We start from the raw sequence: 5,489 nt of genomic DNA on the forward strand, positions 1-5,489 counted from the left end.
AAAGATTTTCTGAAGAAGGGTCCAGACCCGAAACATCAGCTTTCCTGCTCCTCTGATGCTGCTTGGCCTGCTGTGTTCATCCAGCTCTACACCACGTTATCGTAAATAAAGTCCCTATCTCTGTAATGAACGAATCCATGAACTCCTCATACTTGCTTTTAAAAACTTGAAAAAGTAGAGATGAAGGCATTTGAGGCGATGGATGGTAGTACAGAAACAAAGCCAATGGTTGCCCTTGCTCTCTGGAATGATCCTAGGATAGAAGTCAGTTTGGCAGACAAAGGAGCATGGGGTCCAGTAGAATTTGATATCACATTTAACCAAATCTGGCAATGGATGGTTAAGCAAGTTGTGTGCCAAAAGGTTTGCATTCTTACAGATTTTAAACAGTAAAGACAAGGACTATAGAAGAGAAACACTGGAATTCTTTCCCAGAAAAAATATCAAGGATGGAGCACAGAATGACTATACAGTTGAGGAATCAAATATCTGCAGATGTACCATTAAGAACAGGAAACCAAAAAGGGCATTGGTGGTCAACAGTGGGAGGGGGAGATAAATGAGATTTCAAGGGAGTTCCTACACCAAAAAATGCACTAGTTCAAGAATGTAGCTCACTACCATCTTCTCCATGGCAATTAAGGAAGAGCAATAAGTGATGGGCTAGCCAGCAACACACACATTCTATGAATACATTTTTTTAAAATTAATTATCCGTTTGCGTTACTATTTTGGAGAATGTAAAAATGTGTTGCTTCCAATTTTACACAACCTAGTGGGTTTCATTACATGTTAGGATATTATTGCAGGTGTTATTAATAGAATCCTAGCCTTAAAAAGCAAAAAGTTTTGAAATTAAAGTACTTAAAGTATATGCAATAATCCGATCATGGTCAAAATGCCCTGGATTAAAACATATAATTGAACTCAACATATTTTCAGAATTAGTAACTTTTTTGGCATGCTTTATATTACATTGCAAATCAAAGTCTATTTTACTTTTTAAACAAACCTTGAGCAAGTCCGAGTGCGCCATACACTGCCAGTCTGAGTGAAGTATGTTGCTGGGTCCCATTAACAACTGGATCGTCCGTCCATAAACTCAACCAGTAATTAGAGGACAAGGACGCTACATGTTGGCATAGGTAGAAAAGAACAATGCAGAAAGAAATGCAGATCCCAATCGCCTTCATATATGCCCAGAAAACTGAGAATTTTACCTGAAATATTTGGGGAAAAAAAAACAAAAAAACTTAGTGAAAAGGATAAAAATTGTAAGTGAACAATTATGTCGTGAGAAAATGCAAAGTCATAAAACAAAGGATACTTATTTAATAACCTCAGGGTCACACCCAACATGGAAAAATATTTCACTCATGTGAGGAATTCTATTAGCTTTTAGTTTTGCCGATGAGAGAGGTGAAAATGCAGTACCTCAACTTTATCAAGTGTGATAAAACTAAACACAGGATTACATCCTTGGAAGATTCAAGTATGGAGAAGATAATATATTAATAGAGATTGTATGATAAACAGATGACTAAACTGCCTATACTACTCCCAGTTTTAGTTGAAAATAAAGCCATTTGACCGTCCTCTGACTGGTGACAGATTTCCAAGTTAATGATATGTACCTCTGCCCACCAGGAAGTGGACGGAAATTACTGAAACCTATTTCAGAAACCAAACAGGGTTGATTTTCATCTTATGGCTCTGAATGAGATTCTACAGGAGAAAGACCAGCATCACTGCAAATAATTTTTCCATCCAAGTCAGCCAATTTAAAATAAACTAGACACCTATTTATATGAATTTTGAAGGTAAATAGTAAAAATGTGATATAGACATACATAATCTAGTCTATTAAACAAATGCCAACCAAGCTAGCAAAATATTTAGTTTCCAGGACATGAACTTTATTTAGTTAAGAATCATGAAACCAAGTACATTTTTAAGTAGCAAATAGTGCCTTTTCAAGTATACATTAAAATAAATGGATTTTCATCCTCAGTAACTGCTGAGACACAGGGATGCTCGGTTCTTCTCTAACATTAAAAGTGTACTATTTGGCAAACCCATCAACAAGTATCATTGAGAGCATCAATTAGATGCTCAGGAGTTAGACAGTCTCCTGCAACAAAAGGCTAGAAGGTGATGATGAGGTCTTAAACAATCCTTTAAAAAAAAAAGATACAAAACGATTTTCATCACTGAATAAGCCAGCATTTGTCATCCACCCCTAATTGCCTTTGAGGAGATAGCGGTAAGCTGCCACCTTGAAGCGCCGTCATTCTTGGGTGCATGAATGAGTGAGGATTGTGATCTTCGTGTTGAATACTGATTGAAGGATACTCCCCCTTCCAATTTGTTCACAGGACTTGGGTGTTGCTGCCTAGGTCAGCACTCACTGCCAAAGCCTGATTGCCCTGTACAAGATGGTGTTCAGCTGCCCTCTTCAAGCGCTGCTATCTTTGGGACGCAGGGACACAAACAGGAATTTCCAAGATGTTAACCCAGTGACAGTGGAAGGAATGGCAATAAAGTTCCTGGTCAGAAGGGTGTGCAAGTGGTGGAGTTCCCATGTACCTGCTGTGATGGAATTTGAATCCACGAACAATAACAATAGTCCAGTAATATTACATTACATGGGGAGCCAACGGCCTTGTGGTATTATCACTGGACTGTTCATTGAGAGACCCAGGTGACTTTCAGGGGACCCAGGTTCGAATTCTGCTATGCCAGATGGTGGAATCTGAATTCAATAAAAATCTGGAACTAACAGTCTAATGATGACTATGAATTCATTATCAAGTATTGGAAAAACCCACCTGGTTCACTGATGTCCTTCAGGAAAAGAAACTGCCATCCTTACGTGGTCTGGCTTACATGTGACTCCAGACCCACAGGAATGTGGTTGTTTCTTCACTGCCTTCTGAGCAATTAGGGATGGGCAACAAATGATGGCCTAGTCAGTGACACCCACATCCCATGAGTGAATAAAAAAAATTACCATCTCCCCTAATTTGTGCAGTGACTAACTCAGCATCTGGATTTATTGGTAGCGTTTCTCTCATTGTATGTTGAGGAATCAGATGTAATGATTGATGAATTTCCTTACCCTACCAGTCAGAGCTTTATCAGCTTCTGTCAGTTTCACACCAGCTGCTTGCTTTGCTGGTTCTCTAGCATGTTGCAGATTTGAAGCATTTTTCTGCTGAGAAGGTGTTGCTTCCTCATCATGAGAAATTGAGTTTATTTTGATCAAACTGCAATTATCAAAAGAGAAACTAAATTATAGAGTGTTCTTACTTTGGCCATCTATTCTTAAAAAGGTAGTAATGAAGGATTTGACTGAATTTAATGGAGGAGATACATGTGAAACTGTGATTCTAATGTAATTTTAATTCCCATTGTTGTACACAGTTAAAACCACTTACACTCTAGGCATTGCAAGATATGGTTCAAATTAATCTTGATCGAAACTGAGCTTCTATCAGGGCAAACCTAGCCTTCAAGTGCCATTCTCTAGATTATTCTTTGCTTTTAAAACTTTGGGGGGGTAACATCGATCACCTTTTGTGATTATGTGCTTAGGGATTTCTACAGATATCAACTTTATCTTGTATACCATTGAATAAAAGCAATATACTGCAGATGCTGGAAATCTGAAATGAAAGCAAAAGTGCTGGAGAAACTCAGCAGGTCTGGGCACGGTGTGAAAGTAACAGAAGCTGATAAAGCTCTGACCGATACAGTAAGACAATGCATCAAATTTTATATTGAATGTCTCTGCAAACAAATAAGAGAAACACAGTCTCTCTGCACAGATACTGCCATATCTAGTTTCTCCAGCACTTTGTTTTAAACTGCCTAATATACTCCTCTCTTGACTTCTTCAGAAATTCATTGGGTATAATGTTAGCATCCATGAGGAATGACAGCTGATTTTTTTTTTAAAAAGGGAGACAAGACAGACAGAGGAGCTGCAGAACTGTCACGCTTGATACAAGTGGTAGGAAAGATACTACAGGAACATAGGAAATTGGAGCACAGGCCATTCAAGCCTGATCTGCTACTCAACAAGATTGTGGTTGAGCCGATTTTAACTTTAACCCTACATTCCTGTATATTTCCAATATCTGCCTCTGCCTCCAAAATATATAAAGATTCTGCATCAACTGCCTTTGCAGAAGAAAATTCCAAAGACTTCCAACTCTGAGGAAAAAAAAAGGAATCTCCTCATCTTGATCTTAAATTGGCAACCTCTTATTTTTAAATTCCGATTCCCTAGTTCTACTTCATTCAAGTTTCTACATTTTATATTCTCCATTACAAGATTATTGGGGAAAATGAGTTCAAGAAAATGCTCACTCTACACTTGGTGCTTCATTGCATTAGACAACAAAAAGATTAGTAAGTTTGATATTCCATACAATTAACAAATATTAATTACATTTGAATTGATGTTACAAAGGCGGTTCATTTTAACATAAAATGACAGCTCAAAATGTGAAGAGATAGCATACCTTTGGTGGAAATTTTGTGGTGACTTGTGTGGGCTAATGTGATTAAGACTTTGTCCCGTTTCTGCTAGGTCATCAAATTCGAAGCATGAAAGAGTTTAAAAATGAAATATTTAGCATCATCCCATTGAGAATCACAGGAGAACAGCAATTATGATAACAGATTATAAGAATCAAAAACTGCAGTAACAACACCTGTTTGACAGAATCTACCAGCAACAAGCGACAGGCAGAACCAATTTTTCTATGTAAATGCACTGTCTTGAAATACAACTATCTTCAGATACATATTTAAACATTCAAATTGTATTGCTTTTTTCTTAAAACACAAAGTTTTGTTCTCTATTTACGTAAAGATTCAGCCACACCAATCTACAGAATAGGTAAGTGGACACAATATTACGTCAGAGTTTAGCAGACCACAGACATTGCCCCGTTGATTACTGACATAGTGATTCTATATTTGGCTATGTCAACAGAGGGGAGCATTCTGTGAAGGACACGGGAATGAAAAAAACTGAAATGCAAGTAAAACTGTCTCACTCGCAAATAATAGCAACTTGTATAAAAGTACAAAGTACATCGCTTTGAAATCAAGAATGCTTTATTATCAGAGTGCAATGAAATGATGAAGCTGACAGCCATTTCATGCAGTTACTCAAAGTGGAGAATGGGGTTAAATTGATAACCTCGACTTCTCAGTTCCTCGGTTTTAGAATCAAGAAGAAACTCCTTTGCTCAAAAGTCTCACCAGTATTTATTGAAATATGCAAAAAGATCAAGTCAATTCCATAGATTGTAGGAACTGCAGATGCTGGAGAATCTGAGATAACAAGGTGTAGAGCTGGATGAACACAGCAGGCCAAGCAGCATCAGAGGAGCAGGAAAGCTGACATTTAGGGCAGAAGGGTCTAGGCCCGAAACGCCAGCTTTCCTGCTCCTCTGATGCTGCTTGGCCTGCTGTGT

The 5,489-nt window shown here is 38.0% G+C and overlaps 1 long non-coding RNA gene across 1 annotated transcript; it reads right to left on the reverse strand.

The window, feature by feature from the left end:
- Positions 1-1,010: 1,010 nt before the first annotated feature.
- On the reverse strand, positions 1,011-5,338 carry LOC125488262. The gene is made up of 3 exons (XR_007266265.1): positions 4,527-5,338; positions 3,119-3,266; positions 1,011-1,220 (listed from the first exon to the last, which is right to left on the reverse strand). It is a non-coding gene; the product is annotated as an uncharacterized LOC125488262 (long non-coding RNA).
- Between the last annotated feature and the right edge of the window lie 151 nt (positions 5,339-5,489).

This window comes from Rhincodon typus, unplaced genomic scaffold, assembly GCF_021869965.1.
Source record: "Rhincodon typus isolate 14 unplaced genomic scaffold, sRhiTyp1.1 hic_rhity00000094, whole genome shotgun sequence".
Classification (NCBI taxonomy): Eukaryota; Metazoa; Chordata; class Chondrichthyes; order Orectolobiformes; family Rhincodontidae; genus Rhincodon; species Rhincodon typus.